The sequence below is a fragment of the Tachysurus fulvidraco genome, chromosome 19 (genome assembly GCF_022655615.1).
Source record: "Tachysurus fulvidraco isolate hzauxx_2018 chromosome 19, HZAU_PFXX_2.0, whole genome shotgun sequence".
In the NCBI taxonomy this organism is placed as follows: Eukaryota; Metazoa; Chordata; class Actinopteri; order Siluriformes; family Bagridae; genus Tachysurus; species Tachysurus fulvidraco.
Window position 1 is genome coordinate 8,435,073 of NC_062536.1, and position 17,790 is coordinate 8,452,862.

Below are 17,790 nucleotides of genomic sequence, written 5' to 3' on the forward strand. Positions count from 1 at the left end.
CACAATAAACGCTCAACTTGCTCAAAAGTACCTCTTAGTTAAAACCTTTTTAATTGAAGAAAAAGGAAAAAATAATCTTTGATATTTTGAACACTAACAAGATGCAAGACACTACAAATTTCCCCATCCACTCTATAAGCATCGCAGACGAAATGGTAGAATTGTCCTTTATGTGTTTTAGAATGTGAGCTAACTGCATCAAGCACTTAGTCCAAATAATAGAGGAAAGTGGAAAGTGGATTTAGTAGCCCTGCCTACAGGCCTGTGCTGTTCTGTACTGTCGGCTCTTCTGGGCGAAGCTCCCCTTGTCCTTCTGTCCTTGTTCCTCTCCGCTCTGTCCTGTCCTTGTCTTTACTGCATCCCTTACAGAGATACCAGAGAGTCCAAATTAATGCAGGTATTTTACAAGTTATTTATTTATTTATTTATTTATTTAATTTCCTTTACTGTTTTTGGTTTATAAAACAGTGCAGAAAGGTTTGAAACATTTTAGAAACATGACTAGGTTTACTTTGTGGGACTTTGCAGTGACAATATCAGATTTCAGACATACAGTACATACTGTGTGAAAGTTTGTGTGGGAAAAATGCTGTAAAATAAGAAAGCTTTCAAAAAAATAGAAGGGTTATTAAAATTGCTAAACAGAATTGAAAGTAAATGAACGGAAAATAAATCCAAGTCAATTCATTATTTGGCACAACCGATCTTTGCCTGCAAAACAGCATCACTTCTTCTAGGAACGCTTGCACGGTTTTTGAAGAAACTCAGCAGGTAAGTGGTTCCAAACATCTTAAAGAACTAAGCACAGCTCTTCTGTGGATGTAGGCTGCCTTAAATGCTTCTGTCCCTTCATGTAAACCTGATGATGATGAGATCAAAGCTGAAGATAGCTTTCAGTGACATTGGCTGTATATTTGGGATCGTTGTCCTGCTGCAGGCTGTAATCGGGGGCAATCAGACGCCTCCCTGGTGGTATTGCATGATGGATAAATATCTGTCTGTGTTTAAGGATTAAGGACACTTCATTTGCAGAAATCCAGCTCTAAACTTGCAAGTAACCTCCACCATGCTTCACTGTTGCCTGTAGACACATTATTGTAGTGCTTTCCAGCTCTTCATCAGCCCTGATCACCTACAGCCATTTTTCAGCACCCCAGTTCCCATGTTTTTGTGCATAGTTGAGTCACTTAGCCTTGTTTCCATGTAAGAGGTTTGGCTTTTTGGCTGCAATTTCTCCATGAAGACCACCAGACTTCTCCAGACAGGTAGATGAGTGTACCCGGTCTCATTGGTTTCCAGTTCTTTTCTTATGGCACTGCTGGACATCTTCCAGTCTCAAAACTAAACACGATGGGTCTTTCAGATGCATTATGTTTCCTTGGTGGATCACTGCGTCTACGATCATCAAAGTTGTCTGTTTCTCTGTGCTTCTTCAAAACAGCTTTAAAGGAACATCTTAAAAACCTAGTTTGAAAAAAGCTGCTTCAAAATCTTTACCTGGGAGAGATGTTTCTGATGCAGTAGAACTACCTTGGTCTTGCCATGGTGTATGACCTGTGACATGAAACTCTCTTCCAGAACCTCACTCACCTGACACTGATCCTACAAAATCCCTGACTATGTGAAAGCATACAAATTGTGCAAGATGCTGGTTTGAAGCCAAAGGGTAGATACACAAATATTGATTTGATTTAGATTTCTTTTTTCTTTGCTCACTTTGCATTTTGTAAACTGTTTAAAAAAATACTGTGTATATATATATATATATATATATATATATATATATATATATATATAGGAAGCATTCTTACTTTAGAACATTTCTTTAAACCTGCCTAAATCTTTTGCACAGATTGCCACATGATTCTAATAATCCTATAATCCTAATAATAAACTGATTTTACAAACCTTCTGTTACCTAAGAAAAAAAAAACAGTGGCCCATTAATATGGTGAAATTTTCTGCAAGATATTCGAATGTTTATGGAATGTTTTCAGGCACTTCAATTTCTTCGTGCCTTTATACCCATCAGGTTTTTTGGGGAGATGGTGACAAGCTGCTTTTTTGGTTTTTATTAACTTTAATGAGAAAAAAGAGATGCTGGTAAGAGTGAAAATAACAGGAACGATGAGTGATTAGATAAACTAACTTTTCTCACAGATGTTTCAGAACTTTATCTGAAATCATCTCTGAGCACCACAGCACTCAATGAGAGTCAAGAGTCGATGATTACAGTATTTTTCCCTTAACCGCACACTATGTTCTGATTAATTCTTTGCTTCCATTCATACATTCATTCTGTTCAGAGCTATGGTGGAACCAGAACCAATCCAGAAACACTGGGCATCCAGTGGGAAGGACAATTAACCTTGGATGAAAAGCCAATCTTTCACAGAGCACCATTCACATGCACTCATTATCACAGAGAGGCTACCGATTTCTCAGAGCCGGTTTGCCTACTTTCATGGTTTGGATGATGGATTAAACTTGAGAACCTGCAGACAGACACAGGGAGGACACATGAACCCCACTAAACACAGATAGTAACCCAAGCTGGGACCCAGGAGTTCTAACTCTATAAACGGCAGACAACAAGGTAGGTGTGCCTAAAGAAGCGGACTAAAGTCACAAATTTGAAAAGAACCGAGCATCCAAATGACACCTGGTTAACAGTGTAATGGATGGATGGAGGAAAGGATGGATAGATTTTTGAAAAGGTAAAAGGATGCTGACAAATTTTACATAGCAACACATTGTGAATAACTACGACTGTATACACATACAAAGTGCTTAAAAAATTCTCTCTCTCTCTCTCTCTCTATATATATATATATATATATATATATATATATATATATATATATATATATATATATATATATATATTCTTGAAGCACTTTCAAAAAACACCAAAAAGTTCAAATACATGTAAATATTTAATCAAAGAACACAAGTAATCAGTTAGACTATAAACCACAAAATACTATAATTATTATTATTATTATTATTATTATTATTATTATTATTATTATTATTATTATTATTATAACATAGAGTATAAGTACAGATGTGTACAGATTAACTTTGAGAAAATAAATTATTGAAGCACTTTCAAAAAAACACCAAAAGGTTCAAATACACATGTAAATATTTAATCGAAGACTATCAACCACAAAATACCAGAGCCTACAAATTTATCTGTTATTATTATTATTATTATTATTATTATTATTATTATTATTATTATTATTAGAACAGAGAGTATAAGTACAGATGTGACAAAATATTACAGAGCTTCCCAGACTTTTTAAAAAAGGATTTCAGAGACATAAAGTTTTCACAGATATTCTTTCAAGTATACCAGAGAGTTCCTTCAAGGGTTTCTTAGATCAGACGTGTGAATAATTTATGAAGGATGCCAGAGATTAAATGCACAAAAGCATTTAACAAAAGATAACAGATCAAATGCCTGTGAATATTTTACTAAAGACATCAGAGTTCTGAATCTCTCAAGTGTTTTTCAAATACACAAATGTACAAATGCAAGCATACGTCCTGCAAGGAATATCACAGGTTTGACGTTCACACACACACACACACACACACACACACACAATGCAATGAGCAAACGAATGATGTCATATGCAGCTTGTTTGCCAATATTCTCTTTATATCTCCTGATTATATTCATATATACACTCACTGTCCACTTTATTAGGAACACCTGCACTTTCTTGCAGTTATCTAATCACCAATCATGTGGCAGCAACAGAAATCATGAAGATAGAGGGCAAGAGCTTCAGTTAATGTTCATACTAAACATCAGTATCAGGACAAGTGTGATCTCTGTGTCCTTGATGGTAGAAAGGATGTGTGAGAAAAGCATCTCAGAACAGACAACACATCAAACCTTGAGCTGGATGAGCAACAGCAGCAGAAGGTCACATCAGGCTGTATTCCAGTCATCCCAAAACAAGAAGCTGAGGACACAGATTAAGCCAAACTGGACACTGGAAAGAAACCTGCATGCTTATATATACTCAATTAGTGAACGTGTTTCCTGTGATAGCTTCAGGTTCTTGTTCTTGGCTGAACCTGATGTGATCTGCTGTTGTAGCTCCTCTACCAAGGCTCGATGTTTTGTATGTGTTGAGGTGCTCAGCACACAATAACCCATTATTATCAATAACTGTCTTATTACTCGCAGCTCCAACTAATCTGTTCTCGTTCTTTTGATCTCTCGACAAGGTGTTTCCCACCATAGAAACAAACCATTTTTTGTTTGTTTTTCATCATTCTATGACAGCTAAGCTTTTCCACAGACTTCAGACGTGGATATTTCTGCCTTGTTCCATCACTAGGGGTCATTTGTACACACAAGTACACATACATGATTTTAAATAAATAAATAAGTAAAAAAAAAAAAAGTTCTAAAACCAGTACCATTTATTTCTAAACATCTTACACCATTCAGATGGCTCTTATCATTAATCCTTGTTTTTGGGGGAAAATGACTTCTAACCGAATGTAAAATTATGTGACTCAAACACATTTTCCAGCTAAGATCGATAATACACCTAAAAGTGATTTTAAGTCTCCTGCTGACAATTAATTCTTGTAGAATTCATTTATTCATGCTCATTAAACATCAGATCCTGGTCAGTGTGGCACAAGATCCTGAACATATCCCATGAACCCTGAGCATTGAGCGGAAATACATCCTGTATCGGGAACACCCCCACACACTTTATTCACATCTAGAGCTTATTAAATGTACCCACTTTACCTACCAACATGTCTTTGGGAGAAGGAAGAAACCAGAGAATCTGGAGAAGACCTACATGGACATGGTGAGAAGATGCAAGACTCCATGTGACGTTATCTGCTGCAGCACCATGACACATTTAATACAGTTTGATAGATTAAATGTTCCTAATGCAAAATACAGTGCGGAGGTCTCATACTGTTTAACGGAGTTTATCCACACAGCCGCACACTGATTATTATGAGGATTATTCTACTATTCCACTCTATTAAAGATGTAACACATATAATGTACAGCCTATGGCTCATTAAATCAGAGAAATATCCTACAATTAAATTTTACACTTTCACCATCAAAACATTTTTTTTTTTTTATTTAGTTAGTTTGTTTGTTTGTTTGTTTGTTTTGTTCACTGATATCAAAATTAATCTGAACCTCGTATGAAGGATGCTAGGGTTGAGGTCCACGTGAATATTACAGAGCAAACAGTAAGTTGAATTCACTTGTACACTTTATACAGCATCCAGTAAGAGTTCAGGTTCTGGTGAATATTTGATAAAGGTTTCCACACTTCACACTCACTCCAACATTTTATAACGGATAACATAGTCTAAAGATTCTGTTTTTTTCTTTTTTCATTTTTTTTAATACAAAGGGCAACAGAGATTTTAAATATTAAAATATAACCGAACATTACACTTATTTGAACATTTCTGAAGAGAGCAGAGGCTTCAAATTCCCTTCAGCATGTTTAAGAGAAATCAAAGCCTCGAAATGGTCTTACACATCCTCACACCATCAGCAGCATGCACAAATACTTTCAAGTTGTTTCTTTTAACATTAGGATTCACTGTGGTATTAAATAAAATAAAATAGAATAAAATAATAATAATTAAGTGATTTCCAAAAGAGCAGGAATCTAAGAGTCTGTCTGAGAGGTTAGTATTGCTTTCTGTTCTCGTCAATGCCACAAGCTGTGCTTTGTTTACACACTGAAAGCAAACCTGAAGCTTTATATAGTGATCAGGACAGAAACACACACACACACACACACACACACACACACACACACACACACACACACACACACACACACACACACACACACACGGGCGTTAATCACGGACGGGACACCCCCCCCAAACAAACAAACAAACAAACAAACAAATAAATAATACTAACAATAATAATTAGTATTTAAAATATCGCACTCTTTATTGTGAAAAATATATGTATGTATACCTAAATATGTGCAAGTACAAAAAAAACAAAACGCAAAACTGCATTTAGAAACAGTTGAGTTCCCCCTCCGCTTCCTCACAGTGGTTTGACCCACTGCCTGCTTTCCCAGTACATCTCACCTACTCTGCACACACGAGTCAGGTGTGTGGCTGCGGCTCAATTAATGTTAAACTCCATTAAGTAGGGGATTTTATTCACTTTAAATAAAGCGATTCTCTTTAATGTAGTTGATGCAGATTCATTCATAAATTTGTTGCGGCAAAAATGCAGATTACCGATGTAATTTTCCATGAATCTGCTATATTAGCGATTAAAATCTGACTAATCTAGTTAACGTTAGCGTGTTTACAACAGCTTGTTACATAGTGCACTGTAACTAACACACCAAAGCCGTTTTGTTGTGTTTATACATAGAGCAGTTACTGTAAAGTGATTATTTAATAATTGATTTTGTTACAAAACATTACTTATTTTATATATATTTTTGACAATAACAGTCATGTTTATATTTCATTGTATGTTGATGGCTTAACTGTAAACAACACAAACAATGCAGTAAATAGTTTTGAAGAAAAACTTTGAAAATAACCACAATGACGCAGTCTCAATAATAATGTTAAAAAAAAAAAGTTTTTCACTGTGGGGACGTCTTTATAAGTACAATTAGGCTGTATTATTTGTGTCACCCTTCAAAAATTGCTCATGGGAAATTTTATATTTATTGCCCCCCGTACTGTTACATGAAATTTACGCCCATGCACACACATACACACACATACACACGCGTACACACAAACGCGCGCGCACACAAAAACACACACACCAACAAACGCGCACAAAGAAAGAAAGAAAGACAGAAAGATTTTCCCTCCTTCTTTCTTTCCTTCATTATTTTATGTAATATAGATGAAATTCAGATTAGATATTTGTTGTGTGAAGCTCGCAGACCTGGGATGTAAACTCACAACCTTGCGACAGCAAACACAACATTACAGCACAACACCAGCCAGTCACTCACTGACTTATCATGTACTTGTAGAGTGGAATAAAACATTAATTGGCTGCAGTAACAGATATTGGCCACTAGATGGAGGTGTAATATTAATATTTTATTATCTGCTTCTTAATTAGTCACTGTGATTAATATTTCATTCACAGCAGCAATAGCACTCAGCCACAGTAACAGTAAACCAGGTGGGAGTGTTAAATGTTTCATGCTTTTCAGCTTTAGTCTGTTGGATATTCCACATTAAAAGGCAGTTCAATTCTGTCAGTTGTATCTTTAACTTTATTCTTTTGCTCATGTCTAATAATTAATAAGTAGTAGTTTTGTGGCACTGGTTACTGTTTATAAAGATATATCTTTATCCAGAATGATGATGATGATGATGATGATGATGATTATTATTATTATTATTATTATTATTATTATTATTATTATTAATAATTATTCTTGGGATAAATATAATAAAACAGTAAGTTTCCTGTTGTTGACAATAACTGTGTTATTACACCTTGAGACAAATGTACACGTATAGCAGCTAGTTTGAAATGAAAAACATAATACAGTTAGGTCCATGTTCACTCTTGTTGGGATGCCAGTGGAAAGTGAAGACCACAGATCAGAGAACACACCCACGTTCGGTTCAGCAAGTCCCTGTCTTACAATTTAACATACTGTACCGTTTAACATAAATACTGCAACATCCAAATATTCCATATGATTACGTGTTCAGGTTAAAAGTGGGTGAATATTGTTGAACACAAATAAAATAAACATTTTTAAAACCTATAATTATGCAAAATGATTTTTGTGGTACTTGAGTGATTGTATGTGAAATGTCATGTTAAAGTGGAGTAAAATAAAACTGATTTATTAACTTTACTGATGTTTTAAGTTATTTCTATGACACATACACACGTCATGAAGGACATAAACACCACCCTGATCAGGGAACTCTTCAGCAGTGGTGGTAGCAGAAACATTGGTTCTGATTGGATTATCAGAATATATAATAACACATAATGTTACATGTCTCATTAGCAATTAAACTCTCACATCCGGACAGCACTAAAGTGACCACAGTAGGAGAGAGTTTCCAGTGAGCCTGGATGTTCATGGCTCGTTTACAACATGGTGTCCATGTGGCCAAAGATGCACCGGATTACAAGATAGCTTTAATTCCAGTTTGGAGCAAAACGAATTTCCAGCAATGGTCGAACAGCTGAAAATACAGTAAAACACTAATTACAAAATATATCTAGGGTGTGTGTGTGTGTGTGTGTGTTGGGTCACTGATATATGTGTATATATATATATATATACACTACAAGGCTGAATACAGTAGAAAAGTAGCAGCAGATCTTTTTGGTCTAATTTGAGATGACTTTAGAGACAATCACTGATGTATCTGTGGAGGAGATTTTCTCACAGGATGACAGAAGAAAAACATAGACATTAGTTGATCCATGGGGAAATAATTGACCAGAAGAGCAGCTGTAAAATGAAAAGTTACCCCACGAACCCATGTGCATATAATATGATAGATATAAACTGATAGTGTTTATGCTAGTAGTATTGATGAGAGGAGAAAGTGGGCGTGACGCTCGGATCTCCACCTGGTTGGACTTTCCTGAGATTTGGCCCTTAGGGCTTTCCATACGGAGTTTCAGCACTCTTCACTTCAGTGGGTAAGAAGCGCCCAATTTCCTGGTACAGGCGCAATGGGCATTTCTCCGAACTGGTGGGAAATAAAGCGGATAGACGAGACCAGAGATGGAAGCAGGTAATGCGGTTTGTTTATATATTCAAGAGGTTTATTGTTTAAGCCCACAAGCAGACTTGCTAATCTCAGTGCTTAAGCTTTATGATTAGCAAAAAGCTAACATCGTTTTATAGAGAAATAAACATTTAGCTAGTGATTTCTCCTCTCCGGCTGGTTAAACAGTTACTGTATGGATCTTACGCTTTTGTTTTATTGTTAATTATTTATTTTTGTCTTAAGACTTTCTTCTTTAGTGTGTGTTATTAAGGCCTAGACAACTATTAGCCAAACATTTTGGGACAGCGACAGAGTCCGGAAACTGACAGGCGGTTCGTAAACATAAATGGCGCGTCGCTATTGGTTGGAGATCACGGATCATGTTTGCTGATTGGTCAGTGCTTTCTGTCACTCACAGAGTCGGAGCATGGATACTGTGAGATGAATTGTATGAATGAGTTTGTTGTGTTTTGCACTGATAAAGTTTTTTTTTGGTGTATCTGAAGCTCCAACAGGTTCACATGAGGTTTTAAAACGTGATAAAAGTTTTAAAATGTTTGCGTTTAAATGACTATTAAGCCATGAGCAAGGTGTAAATCTGTGTACTGTATAAACTTTCTCTGAATAGCCTGTGATTGGTGCAGCAGCAGCAGCACACTGTGGCTTGTGATTGGTGCAGCAGCAGCACACTGTGGCCTGTGATTGGTGCAGCAGCAGCACACTGTGGCCTGTGATTGGTGCAGCAGCAGCACACTGTGGCCTGTGATTGGTGCAGCAGCACACTGTGGCCTGTGATTGGTGCAGCAGCAGCACACTGTGGCCTGTGATTGGTTGTGCAGCAGCACACTGTGGCCTGTGATTGGTTGTGCAGCAGCACACTGTGGCTTGTGATTGGTTGTGCAGCAGCACACTGTGGCTTGTGATTGGTTGTGCAGCAGCACACTGTGGCTTGTGATTGGTGGTGCAGCAGCACACTGTGGATTGTGATTGGTGGTGCAGCAGCACACTGTGGATTGTGATTGGTGGTGCAGCAGCACACTGTGGATTGTGATTGGTGGTGCAGCAGCACACTGTGGCTTGTGATTGGTGGTGCAGCAGCACACTGTGGCTTGTGATTGGTGGTGCAGGTTTACAGAATATAAACCGTCTCAGGGGAGGTCCAAAATCTTCATGGCACACAAGACAATCACAGCTGGTACAACATGCTCAGTATTGCACATTTACTCAGCAGTAAGAAATGTTGTGTTCAAGACCACTTTAGCCAAGACGACACCAAGACCAAGATCTTACATAATGGAGTCAGACTGAGAATGACTTGGGACAAGAAGAAGAAAAGACCAACACCACTCGTGCCTGTGTCCATATCAATCGCCTGTCTACATATCACGCCCCTGTATCCAATTTGAGATGTGTAAAGTTCTCTTCATCTTCTTTCTATTTTGTACACATATGCACAAAGGACAGATTAAGCACAGGACATTCTTCAAGCAAGCGCTGTGTTGAGGGTAAAGGAGCCTGCGTGATGTAAATGAAATGACCAAGACCAATCTTGTGTACCACATTATAATTTAGTAGTAGTGTGCCATCTAACATTTACTCATTTTCTTCATCTTGCCATTGATTAAAGAGGCATTGCTTCATGGTTCAGTATCACTCCCACTCACTCCATGGTGCAGTTTTGCTAAGCTCTGCATTCCCCTGCTGCAGGCTTGCCACTGACCAGCCCTCACGTTCCAGGATTACCGGTTTGTTAGGCTTTTAGCAGACAAAACTCTGACTGATGAAGTGCTTTGTGTTAAAATGACCAGAAGTAATAGGCATTAAAAAGTTTAAGGCATTAAAAAAAAGGAAGTGTAGCAGACTTGTCTCTCAGCGTTAATGTCTCTATGAGAATTGGAGTGCTTACCTCATGAGGTAAACATCTGAACAAATACAAATATAAATAAACAAGCATAAAGTAATGGGATTTTTCTTCACAAAGGCCAAAAGTGATGTGCGGTGGCATTTTGTCTGACTTGAGTGTCTGTGCTTACCAGGGTGTTTTCCAGGATGAACCCTGCCTTGTGCCCTCAGTCTCATTACAATTCATTTTAATTCAGCTTTATTTGTGTAGCGTTTTTAACAAGGGATTTAGTCTCAAAACAGCTTTACGGAACATAAGAAATATAGTACGTCCAACCTTCCATCCATCCATATAGTTATATAGTAAATATAGTACAAAAGTTCAAGATTGATATTAGACTTATATTTAAAGGTGGGGTCTCCATTGTTTGAAAGCCAATGTTGACATTTGAAATCACCAAAACAAACACGCCCCTAACCCAAATGGGTTCCACCCCTGTTTTGATAGCTCCACCCCACACATACACCAGACAAGTATAACCCAAGCATAACTCAGACAAGTATTATGGTGGAACCTGTTGGGGCAGCTGAACGAGGGGATATTTTTATCAATAAATTAACTCAATGAGTAATACTATGGTAATTCAAATTTTTTTTTGTAGTACTGTGTGTTGTACTGTGAAAGGTTTGTCTCCGTTTTACGTGGAAGAAGTTCAGTTCTCTCCAGCGCTGGAAAGCTGATCCTATATTAACACGGTCCTGCTTCTTGCCTTATCGTAAGCCTTTCTTTGCTTCTTTCTTTGTTTTTTGATTTGGGACACAGCCTTGTGATAAAGCAATTCTACTGTTCTAAGCTTGTCCAATGTGGTGTGGTAGCCTGATGTGGGCCCCTGAGCAAGGCCCTTAATCCTCATGTGCTAGGTTGTATAAAAAATTAGTCACTCTGGATGAGGGCGTTTGCCAAATGGCATAAATGTAAAAATGATTAGCCTGCTGAAAATTACAACACAGTTCACAGTAGAACCTCCACATCCTGAAGTGCAGAGCGGTATTACTGCAGCTGCACCATCATAGGAAAAAAATCCACACTGCATTAAAGACAGCCAGAACAGGACGGATGCCGTTTTTGTCAGGACGTGAGAGCTGCACCTCAGCGGGTCGATGTGGGTTGAAATGTTTTCGTACTAATAGATGCTCACCTCATGCCCAGGACAACCGAGAGTACAAGAAAGAATCTGTGCTTATTTTCTCTGTGGTTTGTAAAATTTAAATAAGTGCAGGTCAGATAGAAACCATTAAAGAAACACATACTGGCCATGTCATTATGACACTGTAGCTCTGAAACAAAATATACCTCTTTATTATGACAAAAGATAAACAGAGTTATTTATACAAACATTCTCAAAATATAGGTTTGGGTGAATGAAGGCTGGCAGCACAATAAGCGCGTCTGGAGCGTGTAATAGTACAAGTGCAGGCTTGTGTTGCCTTTTCATATGACACACTGACTGACATCACTGACTGGTTCAGTGTAGGGGGTTTGTGTCAGCAGCAGAGTGGAATGAGGAAAGAGATAAGCAGGATCTTGATCGCTTCCTCCGTGTGTGTGTGTGTGTGTGTGTGTGTGTGTGTGTGTGTGTTGCCATACACAAGGACAGCCGGGGCAGCTGGCATGTTTTGTGATTTGTCAGACTCTTGAGTAAGTGCTCAGGCCTGGTGGTGGTGACAGATTTTGTAGGACGTGAGGCAGGAATTCCAACTGAATGGGATTTCAGCTCATTCCACACTCATTTCCACACTCGTTTACACCTAGGGGTGTCTTAGGAGGTTGGAGGAAATTGGAGACCCTGGAGTACACCTGACCTTAATTCCAGATTTAGTTCCCTTGGCTGTTAATTATAAGTAATAATAACTCGTCTCTGGTGGCTTTCCACTAGATAATGGAGTGTGACTTTGGGGATTTATGATCATTCAGATAGCATTAGTGAGATCGGGGGTGGGGGGATGGCGGCATTGAAGAGACTGGGGTGCAGTTCATTTCAAAGGTGTTCAGTGGGGTTGAGTCAGAGCCGGGACTCTCGAGTTCTCGCACTCCAAGCTTACGGAGCTCAGGGACTTTGTGCACAGGGGCATTATCATGCTGGAACAGGTTCGGGTCTCTTAGTTGCACTGAATGGGAATTGTACAGCTAAAGCCACAATGCAGCCTAAAATGTTAGCAAAGGTTTGGGGAAAAACCACAGATGGCTGTGGGTTAGGATTAGGGTTAGTACTTTTGGCCATACAGTGTGTGTTTTCTATGTTAAATAACTGTCATGGTTATCTGTTTACTATTACGTTAAGATCGGCTAGATCATCCGCAAATACTGTGCAAGTCGCAGTGGATGGGTTGTTACCACAGAAACAATAACACCTTGAGTGAGTGCATTAATATAAACCTGCAACTTTTTAGAAAGAAGATCCAGTTTCATTTAATTAAACTAAACTAATTAACAACTCAGATGATCCCAGACTACTGGCCTGCATTGTTTATGAGATATGTTCTTTGTTAAGCACCCGAACACACGTTCCCCAATGTTCTCAAACGTAAATATTATGAACATTTGAACAGCAGTGTTTGTTTTGACTGAGCCACATGCGTCTACTGGTTTCTGCTCGGATCTCAGCATGGCTGGTGGACAAATCGTGGATGACGGCTCATCAGCTGAAACTTCTGTTCATCACAGGTGATTCATCCTCAGGCCAGGATCTTGCGATTTCTTTGCACAACATTCTGATCTTTTTCAGTCACTGCTCGCAACCTTGGGGTGACCTTAACAATCTACTGTCCTTTTCCTCGCATGTTTTTAATGCGGTGACATGCGGTTTTTCTGTTTTGCTGGTAGTTATTGGTTGGATTTTCTCTTCTACTTCATAAGGATTTGGATGTTTTTATCTACACAGGCTGCTCAGGCACCTGCTCAGTCTCTTGTCATTTTAAGACTACTGCAACTCAGTGCTGACAGATCCAGAATGCAGCTGCACACTTGTTTCCAACCTGCCTGAATTCTCACATACCCCTGGACTGAATGCTTGACTACAAAGCCAAAAATGGAACAGCTCCTCTTACCTCAAAGCCCTTATTACTCCTCGTACTACACCACTGGTCCCACCGTCTCTCAGGGTAAGAAGAAGGCACCGAGGTGGTGGAATAAACTTCCCCTAGATGTCTGAACACCCAAGTAACTGGCCAACGACGGGTGAAGACCTACCTCTAAACTAGCTCTTATATTTCCACTTTGTTTTATGTATTTAAAAAGAAAATCAGGGTTTTAGGCTGATGGTATCCCAAAGTCTGTAAGTGAACCAGTGTTGATTTATTCAATGATGAAGTCTTTAAAGAACCTTTGTCTTTCTCTCCGGAAATGGGCATCTGCCAAATGGTGTAAATGTAAACATACTGACTGGGGACCACACACACACACACACACACACACACACACACACACACACACACACACACACACACAGTATGAGATCCTGAGACGACCTTGTCAGCCTGCAGGTGGACATATGGTGTCGGTAATCCTGAGCTTAAAATCTCTTTTACTCTTTCACTCTTTCTTTTGCCCTTTTTGTCTTCTCTCCTACTATATCTCTACCGTTTGTTCCTGTTTATTAACTTTTAACCAGCTGGCTTTCTTCTCTCTCTCTCTCTCTCTCTCTCTCTCTCTCTCTCTCTCTCACACTCCATATATTTATTCAATTCTACACATCATCTTTTATCTGGTATCTCCTTCTCCTCTTCCTGTTATTGCTAGGCAGTTTTCTGCACACACTTCCATCTGATCTGATCTCTCTCTCTCTCTCTCTCTCTCTCTCTCTCTCTCTCTCTCTCTCTCTCTCTCTCTCTCTCTACTTGCCACCTGACATGATTGAACCTCAACTCTGGTTGGAAGATGAGAGCAAGAAGAACGTATTTAAACAGCATTCCACTGCTAAAACCATGTAGAATGGGTGTGTGTGTGTGTGTGTGTGTGTGTGTGTGTTTGACAGGCATTTTCTCTGTAGCCAAGAAGCATTAATTTATTGTTTGGTGATTGTTTACTTTGAGCTTTGTATTATATTTTGTCAGACTTCCTGTTATTGGAATTGACATCCCTGCAACAGGAAGTTTTTCTTTCGGTTGCACATTAATATTCGTAACACCCTGTTCATTCTTTATTCGTTTGTTATATTGTTTATTTGGAAAGGGGTTCAAGGGATGTCATTTTATTTAACTTGTTTTCTCCTGTTTATTTTAGTAAGGGAGTTGTAATCTTTTTTTTTCCTTCTTCTTCCTTTTTTTCTTTTTTAAATCGCTTATTTAGTTTCTCCCTAAATTACTTAGATGGGTTATGTTTACTGTTTCGGCCTGAGCCCCCTCTTGAAGTCTTCGACCCTCCCAGCGTTTCCTGTTTGTAAATACATGAGATCTGTTATTTTTGAGTTGCGTTGTATAGTGAGATTCTGTCCTGGTGACCAGATTGGGGTTGAGTCGATGATCCTCACAATCGACACACCTTTTAATTTGTTACACATCCCTCCATCCCTAGACTCCTTTTCTGTTCTTGGAGCTGATAATTTAAGTATTGGATTAAGGACCAATAAACATTAACAAACCAAAGAAAATGAGCTCTCTCTCTCTCTCTCTCTCTCTCTCTCTCTCTCTCTCTCTCTCTCTCTCTCTCTCTCTCTCTCTGTCTCGGTGCATGCTGGGAGTGTTTGGGTGTGTGTGTGTTTTCACTTTTCTTGATAAAGCTAGTTCCTTTCGGTTAAGTAAAAAGAACAGAGAGTTAGTTATACAGTAAGTTTTTGTGTTAAATAGTGTGGTTTATTAGTCAGGTAAGTGAGTCAGGTGAGTAGTAGCAGGGCGGGAGCTGGATGGCGTCCCTCACACAGAGGGTGGCGTCAGGTGTGTGCCGGCTAACGGTGTGAGTGTGGAGGAAGTGTTATGGGGGAATAGGGAAGGAGGTCGGTAATGAGAACATATCGTCTGCTTCCCACATGAACAAAGTGCTGGTGGTTTTTGTGAAGGAGGAGAATCAGGTGAGACACCTGACCAACACCGGCATTGTGGTAAGTGGTGAATTTGTTTTAGTTTCACCGCTGATTGCCCCGACTGTCCGGGTCACTGTAGCTAACGTGCCTCCGTTCATTCCTAATGAGGAGATAGAGCGAGGGATAAATCGCTATGGAAATTTAGCAAACGCGATTAAAACAGTTCCTCTATGCTGTAAGGAAGGGAGGATTAAAGCACATCTTGTCTTGTTCATGTTATTAAACAAACAGGAACTGGACGTGTCTTTTAGAGTGGTGTATGAGGGCAGATCGTACACGGTGTGCAATAGCACAGGACACATGAAGTGTTTTGAGTGCGGGATGTTGGAGGTTAGCGTGTCCACACAAGGCTCAGGCCTCTGAGGGGCAACTGGGCAGGGTAACCTGGTGGAAGCTGGGCAGGGTAACGAGGGGGCAGCTGGGCAGGGTAACGTAGTGGAAGCTGGGCATGGTAACGAGGGTGCAGCTGGGCAGGGTAACGTGGTGGGTGTAGTTGAACAGATCAGGTTTTATCTAGAAAAGACATGGAACAGCAGGCTGATCATCTAGCAAAAGGAGCACTGGTAAGAACAAGATACTGCTCCATCAGTGACATGGACACTCTCAGTGCAGTCTTCTTCAATCTAGAGAGGAAAGATGGCCAGCAGAAGACTGTGTCAGAAATGAGGAAGCTGGCAGGAGAGATCTATAAGCAGCTGACAGTTGCGACATGGACTGTGCTGCTGACCTAATCACAGTTACCTCAGCTTGGGAAGGAACAAAGAAAAGACTTGGATAACAGGATAAAAGGCTGATCCCCTGAATTCGCTGGACTACCGGTGGAATTTTATCAACAGTTATGGGATTTAACCGGAACACATTTACGCGAGGTTTTATCTGAATGTTTTGAAATTAATACACAGTTGCAGAGCAGTTCTGTCATTACTCCCCAAAAAAGAAGACTTGGGACTCTTAAAAAAACTGGAGACCGTTTTTGTCATCGTTTTTGTGCCTGGACGATTCATTTATTTATTTATTTTTCAAAATGTCTAGCAAATAGATTCCAACATTGTCTAGTTCTACTAATACAAAATGATCAAACTTACTGTATCCAACAGAGATCCATTGCAGATAACCTTTTTTTTTCTCAACAAGTTCGGTCTAAGGCTTTTATCAATAGACCAAGAGAGAGTTTTTGACCGTGTCGATCATGAATACCTTTTTAATGTACTGACGCATTTTGGGTTTGGTGATGTTTTTATTTCATACGTACGGTTGTTGTACTCTGATGTGTGTGTGTGTGTGTGTGTGTGTGTGTGTGTGTTGGTTGAGGCTGGGGGTGGGCTAACTGCTCCAGTACCTGTCACGAGGCATAAGACAAGGTTGTCTACTCTCTGGGACGTTGTACAGCCTAATTATTTAACCACTGCTATGCAATTTAAGAAAGAAACTAAAAGGAACTTTTGTCCCTAATGGAAATGTTCTAAGTGGTTTTATCAGCATATGTAGATGACATAACGGTTTTCATTACAGGACAAGAAGACGTTTCGGTTTTAACACAAACTATTGGAGTATATGAGAAGGCCTCCTCTGCCAGGGTGAACTGGACAAAAAGCGAAGGGTTTATTATTGGTAATTGGAAGCATAATGCTACTCCAAATCTACCAGGAGGATTGCAGTGGAAAGAAAATGGATTAAAAATCCTATAGCTATCCTATAGAGGAAGAGTCTTGGTAATAAACAACCTGGCTGGATCCACTTTGTGGCACAGGACCATCCTTATGGAACCACCAGACGATTTGGATTTCTGACATACAGCAAACAATAGTCGATTTCTTCTGGAGCGGACAACCTCTCACCAGCACCGTACCTCCCAGTGCAAGAATGCGGGCAAGGTCTGGTGGACGTGAGAGCTGAGTCGCTGCCTTTAGGATACAAGCTGCACAGAGATTTCTGTACAATAATGATGTACTCTGGGAAAAGATAGGCAGTGTTATCCTGAGGCGAAAGGGTGACTTGGGACTGGACAGACACCGTTTCCTCATGAATCTCCAAGAGGTGAGCATATCTGAGCTCATACCCTTCTACACATCCATGCTGCAGTCTTGGAAAATGGTGATAA

The 17,790-nt window shown here is 39.4% G+C and overlaps 1 protein-coding gene across 1 annotated transcript in view; it reads left to right on the forward strand.

Annotated features, from left to right (window-relative positions):
* The first annotated feature begins 8,656 nt into the window (after positions 1-8,656).
* usp6nl (USP6 N-terminal like) overlaps positions 8,657-17,790 on the forward strand; it is a 58,305-nt gene continuing 49,171 nt past the window's right edge. Inside the window, exon 1 of the mRNA XM_027166692.2 lies at positions 8,657-8,793. The gene's annotated coding sequence lies outside the window, so the exon portion shown is untranslated. The remainder of the gene's footprint in view (positions 8,794-17,790) is intronic.